The 14,486-nt window shown below is 40.6% G+C and overlaps 1 long non-coding RNA gene across 2 annotated transcripts; it reads left to right on the top strand.

Moving 5' to 3' along the window:
* Positions 1 to 709: 709 nt before the first annotated feature.
* Positions 710 to 6,368, top strand: LOC111861318. 2 transcript variants are annotated; one of them, XR_004512684.1, is made up of 3 exons: positions 710 to 1,224; positions 2,676 to 2,811; positions 5,207 to 6,368. It is a non-coding gene; the product is annotated as an uncharacterized LOC111861318 (long non-coding RNA). The 2 variants fall into 2 exon arrangements; XR_002842219.2 differs by having other exon boundaries at positions 2,634 to 2,811.
* Positions 6,369 to 14,486: the final 8,118 nt, after the last annotated feature.

The following is a 14,486-nucleotide window of genomic DNA, read 5'->3' as shown; positions in this document are numbered from 1 at the left end:
ACAAGTCGCAAAACAAAGATGGCCTGGACGCCATCTCGAAATTCTTTCGCACTGTCCTTACCACACAAGTGTTCCGAGCGACTTCTAAAGTCGGAATGCTAGCGATGGCTCGTGCCCGAACCCCCAAAACTCAAAATCATAAAAATTCTATCCACTAAAAATCATCAAATCAGTAAATTCATACTGGCCGATAACCTATGTTGCAAGAGCGAGACTTGCCTCTGTGTCGTTCATCCGATTGGGCAGCTTTTCTGTGAACTGTACAAATGGAACCGGTTGGCTAAGGAATAAGCTACGTGTAATGGTGATCTCTACACTGGTTTCCGGCTGGCCATCCTGTGGGGCACCTAACGAATTTCAATTTTACAAAACCTATGATAAATTTCTAATAAATTAAACATAAAATTGACTCCTCGTTAAATAGAATCATTCCCATTAATAACCTAGGGCACAACACCATCAACTAGCGCATATAAATTCAACTTCGTTTAAACGTCTGATGACTTCCGTTGCCCAAGGAGATGATAAATTCTTCGTTGCATGCCATTACAAAGTGTTGAAGGCTCTTTTTTTACGAACGGGAATTTTTCCTTAATAGAAACTCTAAATGAATGTCTTTCTTGAGCATGGCTGTTGATTCAAAGGAATCAAATGTACTTCGTGCACCACATGCAATAACACCGTAGCGCCTCTGTTTGCGTCTGCGCCGTCTCACTAGCACGGTGGAGGCAATGTACGTAACTTCTCCCATATGTCAGTCGTTATGTCGGTTACAACTTATCGACAGTGCATTTAAATATTATAGTTGTGTGCTTTAGAACTCCTTGTTAAGACAAACAATAGTGCAACATGTGAGGAAGTGAAACACAAAAGCGATTTTTAGCAAATGGCAGCTTGCAGCATTCAGGTCATAAAGTGGTACAGCATAGCGGCAAATTATCTACACAGGAAATTCAGATCTAAATTTCACTAGGAAGCGGAAGTATTTTTTAATCAAAAACTTTTTATAAACAAAAAATAAATTATATCCTTGCATAAAGAAAACATTTGTGGGTACACCAGGAAATGTTTACTAGGCACTGAAGCAGCCCATTCATGAAGCCCATCTAGTTTAAGGTTATTTAGAATGCGAGGAGCTACCCTTCACTCCACACGGCCGTAAGAATTTCCGGCGAAACAGTTTCCTAGAGCAGTGGTTCTCAACTTTTATGAGATCGCGCCCCAGTAAGTTCTTTTTTGTAAGACAAGGGCCCAGTCCCAACAAATTTACTCTTAAATACCTTTCCAGTGTTGTTAAAGTTCATGCATTAGGCCAACGTAATAATACTAATTAATTATAGCATAACCATAATGAGAATTAGTACACTTATGTATATGGTGTGGCATGTTGACACACATAAAATGACATTAAAATTATTTCTCAATGGACTAATGAAATCTTGTAGCATATTGTAGTTTCCTCAGACCAACGTCATTAAATTAATTTGTGCTAATTTTCACTGACATATCCCATGCTGATCACTAAAAACTTATGTTATTCATCGTAAAATTGATTATTGTACTATTAAATTGATTTTAATGATGTTGTTTTGAAAAAGAGGCAGTGAGAAAAAAATGCATTGTAATTCACCATAGAAGTCAGCTGAGTAGGGGAAGAAGCAGAAGGATGCTGTAACTGTCCTACTCCTTACGTTGTGCTCCATCTTCTCTCTTACCGTCTTTAGGCCTCCTTGTTGCTGGTTGCAGCTGCTACACCAGCCATTCCCTCTCACCGGTTGTTACTCCGAGTTTGCAGGTTGCTGCTGCGTCCTTCTTGTCCACTTCTTCCCTTTTTGTTGGTGTTGTCGATATTTGATGTTTGCAGGATATGGGTTACATGAATGCTGGGCGCCAGTAAGCTTACTATAAAGGCTTACGTTTCAGAAAAAGGGGTGGATGAACCGGAAACTACAGGTGATAAGTACTGCATTCGCACTAGAGTGATGAGATTCTGTCTCAGGGTACATAAGGGCCTCGCGTTAGCAGGAAAGATAAGAGTGTTTATAGCTAGGCACTATCACACACGGTTTAATGAGCACTTTTTGATGTTCAGGTAACAGCACTTGTCCTTAATCCCTTAAACAAACTTGAAATCACTCAAAATTTTGCGACCGGATTCTTGGCTAGTTGTTTTTTTTTTTCTTGGCACTACAGCCCCAGTGGGCCTAGGCCTACCTCCATGAACTTCTCCATTCACTTCGGTTTTTCTAGATCCTACACATACGGTAGGACTCCTTGGGCGAGTGATCAGCTCATCACAAGGCCTGTACCTGTAGACAGACAGAGAAAAACGCACACAAACATCTATGCCCTGAGTGGGATTCGAACCCACGATTTCGGCTTCCGAGCGAGCGAACACAGTGCATGCCTTAGACTGCTTGACTACCATGACCGGTGGCTAGTTGTTTAGAATCTGCTTCTTTTTTTAGCACAACACTTACAAGTGATTGCACTTTCACCTATCCTTTTAAGCTAAATTAGGATTCACTTTAATTTTTGCGTCTAACTAATTTTGCAGAGTTATTCAGAGATTGTACCAGTAACACTCTTAATATACCTGACACCATTGGAGTTGCCCCTGTACCTGCTTTCAGGTGACTGGTTGTCATGACAGATTTTTTGTTGTTGTCTGTCAGACAGAAAGGTGACTGAACATTAGATACAAAGAATGTGTAAAAGGTGTGGAGAGCAATAGTGAAGAAGTGGCATTGGCAACACATCCTAATACAAGTATATAGACACAATTGTGGTGAAATGGAATATACAGTGCATGTAAGTAAACACATAAATAAGGCTATTAATGAACATCAAAGAAAATTTCTACATCTACATATAGACGGAGGTTCTTACTTTTCTCGGCCAGTTCACAATGACTGATGTACCACTGCTGCAAGACGCATACTAATTTTGCCAGTGAATCAGTACGCTTGTGGCCAGTATCGTGTGAAATGAAGTATGCAGTTCACAGGTCACAGAAGGTATTGAAAATGCTGTCCCCCTGCACGTAGACATTCATTGCGGCAGCAGAAGTGGTTCTGATTAACCCTTAACCTTTAATGGATGAATGTAATATATATCTACAGCAAGTAGCACCCAGTGTTGGCCAAATGTTATATAAAGGACTCATGCTCCCTATGGGAGTGCTGACAATTTGATCTTTGGTTTAAAACCAAAACAGACTCATGCAAGTTCATGTCAGAGGTTCATTCATTAACTCTGAACAATGAAATTGTTTATCACGCTACTGGTTTTGATACTATTTATGTTTAGATATGACTGTTTATAGTGTGGTCAGCCAAATGGAGCACATCTTTGTTTTGAGAACTGAGGACTAAATATTCATCTGTGTTTGCATGTTAGTACTCCCAGAGCTTTGAAGGAAATGTGATGTATTAAAGGATTGGTTTTCCATAGCGAATTATCAGTCAGGAAGCTGGTGTCGGATTGTGGTATATTTCCTTATCAGTTTGAAAGTCAGTGTCAGACTGTCATATATTTCTTTATATATTGTCACGTGTTGGGTATGTAACGTGACAAATAACTTCACTCCATATTGAATATAGCGAATTTGTTCCACATTTGCTCGCACACGTATACAATTCACAATTACTGCCACTGGTAGTATCACAATTGCTTCCACTGCTCTCGGTGACTTCACGATCCACACCGTGTCACTCCTGATCACACACTGCTCACATCCAAGTCCAAGTCACATTGCAACTGGCGGTCTGTCAGTCCATCTGTCTTGGTGTCGAGCTCCTGGCGGTCTGTCAGTCCGTCTATCATGGTGTCGAGCCCGAGTGGGGCTCATGTCCAGATTTCTTTTCCTTTTTTCTTATATGGAAGTTACTGTCCTCTTCATTTGGTGCGCCTTCTCTGATGATAGGTCGGGTCTGTCATTTGTCAGTCATACTCATCACATACTGATTAGCCGTTTTGACATACCATTCCCTTTTGCCTCGTGTTAACGGTGGTGTCCCCTGTGACGTCACAGTGAGAAGTGCTGTTACATCACCGCGGGGTGTCCTGCATAGTGAAAATATGTCACAATATTTTATTTTGTGTGTCGGAAGAGGTTTAAACCCATTGAGCCAGTATTACTTTGTGAGTAAAAGGCATCTTCATCACTGTGACTTGTGGTATCAGTGTCAGTCTGGGACTCTTTTTGACTACTATTATAATTACTTTGCAACACTATTGTGCGAGTATTACTAACAGGTAAGAGTGTCGCTTTGTCAATCAACATAATTTATTCAATTTTGATAGAAACCCTCCTCCCCCAAGATGATTCTTTAATTGCACAAATGAAATATCGTGGTCAATGGCGTTTTTTGGGGGAGGCAAAGTTCATCTGGGGCCCAACTAGTCGACTGGAGGTGAAACATTCACAGCACTGGCCAACCAGAGGGAAACAAAGACATCATGTGCGTCACTAAATAAGAAAAGAAGGAGCACCATTTACTATTGTACAAAGTGTGGTGTTGTGCTATGTGTCATGGACTGCTTCGAGAAGTGGCACATGCTCACATCATAGAGTGTCATGTATCGTAAACTGTGAAGTGACTGCATACATTTTATGTACATATGTAGCTGTTGCAAAGCGTTCGCACTCCTGCTTCTACACAGTGTGGTGTGCCCATTACCATTTCACGCAGCCAGAAGTAGTGGCCATTTCTGGCAAAAGCGGAAGTTTACATTTGAAGTAATCTTGAGTGCAACCTAGGTGACTCGTGGATTTCCTCATGGTATCACGGTCTACATGTCTATTGAACTGACACTGTGCTATTATTCTTTTTGAGGCCTTTTATTGTCACGTGTATGGGAAGTTTGCTGGGCCACTTTAGCTCAGGCTTTATTGTTATTTCTTTCTAGGAGCCTATCCACTGTTAATTAGTTGTCTCTCCAGCCATACAAATGCATAATTTTAATTAATATTGCAATTTGTTAAACAGTGACAGTGCAGCTTAACATCTGTTGACTCAGAAACCTCCATACATGCTGATGGACTCAGGCTCACACCACACAAGGGGGTGTGCTCTCTCTGCCCCTCCCTCTCCTCTCCTTCGTCACTCTCACACCTGCTGATTTAACATCTCACTGTATTGAGGCTTTAAGCTTATTTCTCTTGCTATTAGGATTTATCATGTTGTTTACTCTCATTTTCCAGGGTAATTTGAATGAAATTCAACCCACACATGGGGAGGAGCGCCAATATTTCTGTGATAAGACTTGTGATTGATTCAGTCAAGAGCAAATTCTGATAGCCCATCAACACATACATAGTGGGGAGCAGCCATTTTGTTGCATCATGTGTAACAAGTCATTCAGTCAGCAGAGTAATCTAGAAGCACACCAAGGCATACATAGTGAGGAGAAGCCATTTTGCTGTAATGTATATAAAAAGTTATTTAGAAACCAGAGTCATCTGAATACACATCAGCACATAGTGGCAAAAAGCCATTTTGTTGTGATGTATGTAACAAGTGATTCAGTGATCGGAGTAGTCTGAAGACACACCAACGCATACATAGTGGGGAGAAGCTATTTTGCTGTGATATATGTAAAAAGTCATTCAGTGTGCAGAGTATTCTCATGACACATCAATGCATGCATAGTGGGGAGAAGCCATTTTGCTGTGATATATGTAAAAAATCATTCATTTTGAACAGTGATCTGAAGAGGCATATGCACATACATACATAGGAAGGAGACATTTTGCTGTGATGTGTGTAAAAAGTCGTTTAGAAGGCAGAGTCATCTGAAGACACATCACCACATTCATAGTTCGGAGAAGCCATTTTTCTCTGATGTATGTAATAAGTCATTCAGTCAGCAGAGTAATCTGAAGACACATTAACGCATACATAGTGGGTAGAAGCTATTTTGTTGCATCTTGTATAATAGGTCATTCAGCTGGCAGAGTCAACTTAAATACATGAATGCATACATAGTGGCAAATAGCCATTTTGCTGTGATGTATGTAATAAGTCATTCAGTGTGCAGAATATTCTCATGACACATCAACGCATACATAGTGGGGAGAAGCCATTTTGTTGCATCGTGTGTAATAATTCATTCAGCTGGCAGAGTCAACTTACGACACATCAAAGCATACATAGTGCAGAGAAGCCTTTTTTGTTGGACCGTGTGTAATAAGCCATTTAGTCAGCAGAGTCAACTTAAGATACATCAATGCATACATAGTGGGGAGAAGCCATTTTGTTGTGGTGTACGTAATAAATCATTTTGTCATCAGAGTCATCTGAAGAGACATCAGTGCATACATAGTTGGGAGAAACTATTTTGTTGTGATGTATGTAATAAGCAGGGCCCGGATTTTGATGCCCTGAAAATATTTATAAAATGACCGAAAAAATCCAGAAAAATGATCTAAAATATGACCGAAGAATGTAATATGTCAGATTATCTACTAATTATTTTAAAATGTGTTTTAATCTTTATTAACACTGAACTCATCTTTACTCTTTTAAGTTCATCCTCGTATTTATGTTGAAAATTAAGCAATATTGATTGAATTTGAAGCTAAATGTTTTAATACAATTTTTTCTATCATGATAGATCGCTTATCAAATGTACATGTATGGTATATATTCCAACATTTAAGTCTTACCTCATTCACATTTGCAATAGATGACAGTCAACATGCCGAGATTCTCGAAAGTGTGAGAGCGCCTATTGTCCGACAGCACATTCTTGTAGTTGGAGAAACTCCTTTCCACATCTGCAGACACAATGTGAGCGTACTTGAAGTGTACCAAATCACTAGCAGTAAGTTCTTGAATACTGAAAGCGCTGAAGGACTGTCCTGATAGAATTCGAGAAATATTGCATAATGTTTTGTAACCTGAGGTTTTCTCCAGAACACTTTTCATTTTTCTTGACAACTTTTTACCAATGACCCCTGACACTTTCTTCAATTCACTGGCTATTTTTTTTCACCAGAGCAAGCGAACCTTCTATCGTTGCTCCTTTCTCCTGCAAGCATTGGATTCCGTCTGTCAAGGAACTGAAATTTGCCTTTATGAAGGCCAGCTGTCCTTCCATTTCGATGCACGAGAACTGTTCCTGAGCAGTTTCAATTGCCCTCACATCCTCCATCTTCATTGAATCTATAATGTTTTTCACTACCTGAAAATGATTGCAATAGTAAATCGCAGCATCAATCCACATTCCCACCTTGTAATGACGGGTTCTGGGGGCAGTGGAACACCAGGAGCCATAGACTTAAAATGCATTTTACGAGCTGGAAGCTTGACGAAAATCTTCTTCGTCCTCGACACGAGAGCTTCCACTTGAGGAAATTTTGATCTCACTTCCTCCATCACTCTGTGCAGTGCATGGTCCTAGGCGAGGAACGGAAAACAGGAGTTTTATTGAAAATCAATGTCATATGAAGCAAGAGATTCTGACTAGAAATATGTGTAACTAAGCAAATTGCTTTGTACAAAGAGCCGCAGTGTGAGTAGTCATCGCTGTACCCTGTTTTATGATATGTATTTTGAGCACTTTGCAAAACGAACAAAAAGGATGGGCCAAGATTACAACCTATTATAGTATACTATGGCCTTTGTAGAGAGCGTTAGGAGAAAGAGAAAGAACACTTAGCTTCCATATTATTCATATTTCAGAAAACATATGAAGAAAAATTACCGAAAATGGCAAAAATTACAAGAAATACACTTAAAAGCCCAAAAAATCACCCGCAAAATAAAAAAAATGACCTTAAACATAAATATGTAAAAAAATTACCTATGAAATTTACATTTCTGTAACCAGCAGCTCATATCCAAGATTTACATATTTAAGAACATCGCGTAGGATACAAGGAAAAAAGATGACATGTCATCAAGATCTGGGCCCTGGTAATAAGTCATTCAGTCAACAGAGTCATCTGAAAAGACATCAGGGCATACATAGTGGAGAGTAGCCATTTTACTGTTATGTATGTAATAAATCTTTCAGTCAGCAGAGTACTCTGAAGACACATCAACGCATACATAGTGGGGAAAAGCCATTTTGCTGTGATGTATGTAAAAAGTCATTCATTTCGATGAGTGATCTGAAGAGGCACATGCACATACATAGTGGGGAGAAGCCGTTTTGCCGTGATGTGTGCAAAAAGTCATTCAGTGATCAGATTAGTCTGAAGAGACATCAGCACTTACATGTTGATGAGTGTAGTAAATCATAGAGCAGTAGAGATGGGTTTAGCCTAAAGGAACAGTAGGTGAGTTGCAGCATGCCACAGTTTTCATGTTGTAAGTAAGACAGTTTTGCTGTGTTTGGCATGCTTCTATTTAGTAGAATGCTACAATATATTGCAGTTTATTGCTGTTGCTAACCTTTCTAACTAATGTGAAATTAACTGAGTCCCATGGTACAAAACATCTGTACAAATAAGTTTCATTTCATTCTGACTGATGAATATGCACAAGACCCTATCGTGTTGAGTGGAAACAGACATGACATGATGTTCTCCTGCAGTTATGTTAATTCAGCATTGGAAGCTCATGATTAGTAGGGTGTAATCACTGAAACAGATCAACAGCTTATACACATAATTCAGCAGCATCATATGATTTTTTGCTGTGTTATCTGACCTCTTTTGCCATTACATGTGAGTAGATTTGTTGATCAGTTATTTGCATTAGTTTCAGATTAATATATAGCTTGGATTCAGGATATTGAGATAACTGTTATGGATTGGTCAGATGAAAACAAACTATGCTTTATTGGACATTGCAGAAAAGATATATTTCTGCGGTATGCTTGGTATATTGATTATAAAAAGAAAGTCAAATAAATGTTTGTTGATTCTGCTTGTGGAGAAATAAAGAAGTACAGAGAATTTAAAGGATCGTGAAAGGATTTCTTACATCTCTTTATTGTGAATATCAGCAGAGAAAATCAGTAGGCATGAGATCAGTAGAGAAAGTGGTTTGGCACTGAGACACTCCTTTTTGCTTTAGGTCTCCTTTGCCTTAGAGGGAAGGATTCAGCTGAAAATTGTGAAATATTCTTTAATAAAATTGGACACTGTTGTTAATATTATTGATTGGAATTGAAAGGTTCATGTAGTTTAATGAAACGAGGAATAGCTTTTAGTTGTACTTAAATTCAGAGCAGTTATGTCCCTCCCTCCATGCCCGTTTTCTTCACTGCCTGAATGAACTGCATCATAACCGAACCTAATTCTTGATCACTCTGAGCAAGTGATCTCTGGTTACTGACACTTTTCTTGCCAAGGAACGCTGCTTCATTTTGCTTAAGATGTACCATGCATTCATCCCTCAATAACTGCATCAGCATAACTTTCTCATGTGTCACCACACGTTGGCTCTCGCTGCATCACCAGAACTGATCCTGCTCCATGGTCCTGGAATGTGTGTTCCATTTTGTGTGTCTTCACCATATAAAGTAGTGCACAGTGCAAGAATGGATTTGCAAGTTGCACTTGTCCTCAGAAAAGTGTGAAGGTCGGCTGATTCTGTGTATTCTGTATGCTTAAGGAAGGAAATATGGAGTGAAATCATCTGGCCCAGGATAAGGGCCTGTGTCTGGCTGTGAATGGTAATGAACCCTTGCATTCCATAACATTTTGGTAATTCATTGATTAGCTGAGCAACTAGTAGCATCTCTGAAAGTTGCAGCTGTGTTAAGTTTGTTAATATTTGACATTAGAACTTCTAAATTGATGTCTGGAACTGGTATTTGGTGTTGACCCCATCCTGCTGAAGCAATCCAAATGTGTCTCCGATGGTCAGCAAGTCTGGGTTTTCCTGTTATATACATTGGGGTAGCACAGTATGCTGTGTATACTATATACCTGAGCGCAGTGACTTGCATCCAGCCAGTCAGTTTATGAAACCCCATATTCCCACCAGACTGAAGCAAAGCTTGTCTTCTTCCAAGAAATGTATTTTTCCAGTATGTGTTTGCAGTTTAATTACTGCTACATAAGTAATTCTAGGGAGCTGAGTTAGTTATCATCAATGGAAGTTGTTATTTTTTGAGACCTCTCATCCCACTAGCTCACAAACTGTTTTATTGTATATAAATTTTACGTCTCATTGTGAACACATGCTGTGCACATCTAAACAGGCATTTGGTGTAGCTGATGCAGCAGAGGGGCTGACCTGCAGAAGGCAATGCAGAGCCACGTGTAAAGGATGGATGAAAAGACAAATAATAGTACAGAGACCAGAGAATAGGAACTATGAACGACAAAGAAGATGAAAAGAATCACAGTGAGACTCTGAATGTGACATAGAAGCCTATACCTTAACTGAAGGAGAAGAAAAAAATGTTTCTGACTTACGCTTCCTTCACCAAAATTCAGAATTAAAAATTGGTGTTGTATATTACTCAGAATCACTTGCTGGGTTTTAGGATTGTGTTCATTGTCTGGTGTTCAAAAAACAAAGAGAATGTATCATTTCAGGAACTGTGTCTGTTTCAGTCCTCTCTTGAGGGATGGGTGGCATAACTACTCTGCAGGGTCCATTAGAAAGAGCTCGTTCTAGCAGGATGAAGGACAAAGTAAAAAAATCCAGCAATTCCAAATGCCTTTAGAATGTACAGGTATCCTACTAGTAGATTAGTATTCTGGCGAGTGTGTGCTATTTAGGGTTTATTTTATTATGCTCTTAGTATTTTGGTCTACATAGCATTGGTTGGAATAATGCTTTATAAGTGCTTAACTTGGAAAGATTTTAAACAAAGCAGTTGTGGCATTTTCCCCTGCACCAACTAAAGAATAACCTGGAAAGAGTCATTCAGTACAGCCGGTATCCCCACCCATAACCAACTGGAGGGTTTATATATGAGTATAAAGAGCAACCGCTGCACGAATATACTCGTCACATCATCAAATTGTTTCGTGCCTGTAATGTTCATTGTTGAATTGGATGATAATGGAGTCTGGTTGTGCCATGTGTGTACCTGTATGTAGTCATGCTGTATGTTGGTAATTAATGGAATACTGAGATAATGTGAGCACAGTACAGTCGATACAGGGTCAGACTTGCCGGGGAGCGGCATTTAATCAGCTCACATCTGCTTTTGGCATATATATTACTCGTATAAACCATGTGGAACAGAAGGATGTGGAGATTGTGTCTATTTCACTGTCAGTGTGCTCCTACTGTTTGCATGTCATATCATATTGTGACATGCTGAGCTATGGATGACGCCCCTCCCCCACCCCCCGCCAGCCGTGATGCGCCGAGCGAAGCCGAAGCGAGCCGATGTTACCCGAGTCCTAGCATCCTGGTCGCTAGGCAACGCGAGTCAACAGCGGTGACGTTACCAAGTAGTAACAGCGGTTACTTCCGGACAGTGTGGCTAGCAACAAGGCACCAGATGACAATTGTCCGATCAAGGCTACATAAGGAGCAGCGAAGGCTATTCACAGTCAGTTGTACTGTAACAGTCAGTTAGTCCTGGAGCTACCTACGAGTCAGTCCTCGAGATACGTTAGTTCCGAGTTAGCCAGCAAGTAGTCAGTTGTATTCTGGCATTTGGAGTGTAATATTTGTGATACTGCTGATAGCAGTAATCATGAATCTGTAATTTGGGTGATTGTAAGTGCGAATGTGAAATAAAATTCGCTACATCAAATACATCGAGAAGTTATTTGTTGCGATATACACCCGATACGCGACAATATGATAACATAGAGCCAGAGAAGCATGGCTATTCCTCCTTGACACTGTGGGGTTGAATGACATTCACCCTTCAAGTAAGTTAAGGGGAAAGGTAAAATTGTCCATGTGCTTAAATAATTAAACACCATGCCATGAAAAGACAGAGCAGTGTAAGCATAGCCCCACCATTCTTCACTTTGGCACTAGACAGAGACGTGTGGTCAGCATCACATCCCCGGTCCCCTTTACCCCCATTGGAAGAGACCTCAGTACTAGTTGGATAGGAGGTTGGATGGGTCCCAGGACTGGTGAAAACTCATACCCCTACCTGGAATCTAAAATTCCAACCCTTGGCTGTCCAGTCCATGTAAGTCATTTGTCCAGTACAATCCACTAAATTGCTACTGGTTTTCACCAGCAAAGTTGCCCTGGTTTCAGGCGCCATCAGGACATATGGTTTAAGTTTTGTTCTTTGCAAGACCATTGATGTGTTTGGAAATACGCTCTCCTCCTCAAAGAGAGGAGACGTTGGTCTGTCTGAGTAGGCGCCACAATTGCTGCTCCATAAATTTGCAGTTACCCTCACTTACACATTGTCTGGGTAAGGGCACTTGTACTTCATGGGCACCATGCACACTTTGTGAATTTACTACACTGAATGGAATTTATGCAAGGTATACGCAGAATATCTGTCAGTGCAGGCTTGAGCATCATATTAGGCCTTGACTTGTTTTCCCACTCCAAAGCAGCTGTTAAGTCACATGAAACAATTAAATTCGCTTAGTGAGGGGTGGAGTCCAAATGAGTCCACTCTGCATGGCGGCTACTTTTGGCCTAATGAAGCCTGCCCCAAGTGATTATGATGATGGAGAATTTGGTGGAATGAATATTGGCAGGGGAAACCGAAGTACTCAGAGAAAACCTGCCCCAGCGCCACATTGTCCACCACAATTCCCACTTGACCAGACCTGGTATCAAACCTGGGCCGCCGTGGTGGGAAGCCAGCGACTAACCACTTTAGCTATCGCACAGCCACATAAGTCACTTGAATGTGCCTACATAAATTTTAGATGTGGATTTTATTACTAGTTTTATTAATTATGTTGTCGACAATGCATGTGTCTATGCCTAAGGTGTATGTACCGTGTGGACCAGAGGTTCACCGCTTGACAGAGAATGTAGTGGAACTGTCGTTTTAGAACTTTTCAAGTTAATGATCTGCATATTCAGTTAAACTCTAAAATTCAGAGTATCCATACTAAAATATAGATTGGAAATTAGATTTGTTTTTTTACGATGGGATGTTGGTACACACACCAAAAATACTGAGAATATCTGTTCTAATATGTGGCATAATGAGCCTGTATAAAGTAGTCCAAAATAGAAAGTAACCTAAAGTTGCCCTAAAATGTGAATTATAAGTGCTTATAGGCAAATTCAGTGTGACAGCCATCACACTGAAGGCATACTTCAACTTGTTGATCCAGTTTCTTAACATCCACTGAATATGTAGATTACTGTCTTCTGGGTGTGATATTGTGGGTAGTCTGCCTGAAATGGAGGCAGCAGGTTCCCAAGAATATTCATACCAGTCTCCCCTTGAATATAAGTGTGGAGCATTGCTTATTGTCATATTTTCATGTTTTGGTTTACTCATTGCATTTGTCATGACCACCAGTAACAGTCTGGTAACAGCCTTCCATATCCTTTGCAACTTACCATTCACACATCTCTGCTCAGCTGCAGCTCTGCCGTTAAGTGAAGCAAACAAGACAACATTTTCATTACAGCAGTCAGTGACTTACTGTACACACTTTTATTTTATAAGGGGCAGTCAAAAGAAAATGGGTCACCATGCATAACTCACACGACGCGGAACTTAGTAACAATGGAATTTGCTTACGGTACGAACATCTGATGGGCACTCCGGGAAGCACAGAGACAATGTGCCCTTGAACACTAGTCGTTTGTTTATTGTGCTGGAATTAAGGTTAGCGCTATGTGTGTGGTCGTCCAACATGAGTAATAGAGGTGGGCAAAGAAGAACAGCGAAGTATAGTGCGCTTTATGACTTCTGAAGGAGTAGGAGGACGAGAAATTTATAGTCACATGCCTGTTGTTTACGGCGAGCACAGCATGCCACGTTCAAGTGTGCTGGCTTGGCATGAGAGATTCTGAGAGGGACGGGCGTCACTGCAGGATGATCCTGGCCTAGGACAGGCTCATCATGTCATCACTCCTAATGTTACTGCTGCGTTGGATGGTCATATTCGGGCAAACGGACGGATCACTGTGGAAGAAATTAGTATTTTGATGAAAATAAGTCACGGTTCCGTACATGCCATTGTGACCAAAAAATCTGTTTGTAGTGTGTTCCACATCAGCTCACGGAGAAACAGAAGACTCAGAGAATAGCTGCATCACTGGGTCACTTGCAACGATACCATGACGAAGAGTATGTTTTTCTGTCCCGTTCCGTATTGCCACTGGGGACTAAACGTGGCCCCACCATTTTTAACCTGAGAGCAAACGGCAACTCCAACAGTGGAAACACGTGAATTCTCTCCCATCGAAGAAATCCAAAGCAGTAAACACAAGTTCCGGTAAAGTGATGATGGTGATGATTATGATGACCTTCTTCGACTGCAAGGGCCCTCTGCTTGTCGAATTTCTCGAGCATGGGGCCGCAATCAGTGCACAGCCCTATGAAGACACCTTGCAGAAACTGAGATATGCCATAAAGTCAAAACGCCCTGGAATGCTATCGAACGGCATTATTCT

The sequence above is a fragment of the Cryptotermes secundus genome, unplaced genomic scaffold (genome assembly GCF_002891405.2).
Source record: "Cryptotermes secundus unplaced genomic scaffold, Csec_1.0 scaffold1832, whole genome shotgun sequence".
Lineage (NCBI taxonomy): Eukaryota > Metazoa > Arthropoda > Insecta > Blattodea > Kalotermitidae > Cryptotermes > Cryptotermes secundus.
This window is presented reverse-complemented; position numbering and strand designations above follow the sequence as displayed.